This window comes from Scylla paramamosain, chromosome 38 (assembly GCF_035594125.1).
Source record: "Scylla paramamosain isolate STU-SP2022 chromosome 38, ASM3559412v1, whole genome shotgun sequence".
Classification (NCBI taxonomy): Eukaryota; Metazoa; Arthropoda; class Malacostraca; order Decapoda; family Portunidae; genus Scylla; species Scylla paramamosain.
In genome coordinates, this window is record NC_087188.1 from 5,136,035 (window position 1) to 5,137,044 (window position 1,010).

The window sequence follows — 1,010 nt, forward strand, 5'->3', positions numbered from 1 at the left end:
GCTACTACTACCATCACCATCGCTACTACCATCACCACCTCCGCCATACTTGCATGATAATTTTAGTGGACAAGATTGTAAAGTATCACTCGTCGCACGTTTCGAAGGACCAAGACGGCCATTACATACCCCCGTTGTTCTACTTCTTGCACGCTCTCAACGCTATTAACTCTGGCTGCGGTAACGTGAACATTAACCTGGAAACTTTCAAAGTTTCCGGGTGAATGTTCACTCTTGGACTGTCCAAGAGTCTCTCCTCGTGGACGCGCCTCCCTGACCGATCTGGACTGCTGCCCCTGACCGAATGCCATGTTCGTGTCCTGGCAGCGAGGATCAAGAGGATGGGCATCCTTCCCAGAGACGGGACCATGTCTACTGCCATCTTCCGTCTGTACTTTGACACCATTGAAAGATGCATCGACGCCTTCGTCCCATACCTTTCGATGCGGACATGGTGTACAGTGACTGTGTGTTTAAGCTCAAGCACCTTGTAAGATGAGGCAAAATAGTCATGAAGGTGGAGTAGAGAAATTTATTACTAGTGGAAAAAGAAGAAAGCGCCTCAGCAACCAAGAGGAGATGCATAGTTGATTCGAAAGGGGGGAGGGTCGCCATCTTCAAGAGGGACTCGTCTTCGTTGGTGGTCTAGAATCAGAAGAATGCAGATGCGACGGAGAAGAGTTGGCGTTTCTAAACAAGAACGAAACAGCGTTTGCGCAACTCCTCAGTCGGCTCTTTCATTTGTTCTTTCATTGACGTGGAAGACGCACCCAACGCAGGCGACAGCGTAGCTAAAGAGGCACTCGTCAGGTTCTTCGAGCCTCTGCTGGTAGGTTTCCCATCGTTTTACGTCTTTAGCGAGCACATGTTTATTGACAGATTCGACACGGCCATGAGGAGTCTAGGAAAGAACAGAGGAGGAGTAGTAAAGGAAAATCTTCTTTCCGATATCAAACACAACATTAGTCCTCTACACAAATGCAGAAAGATTCACTACAATAGCAGCCTTA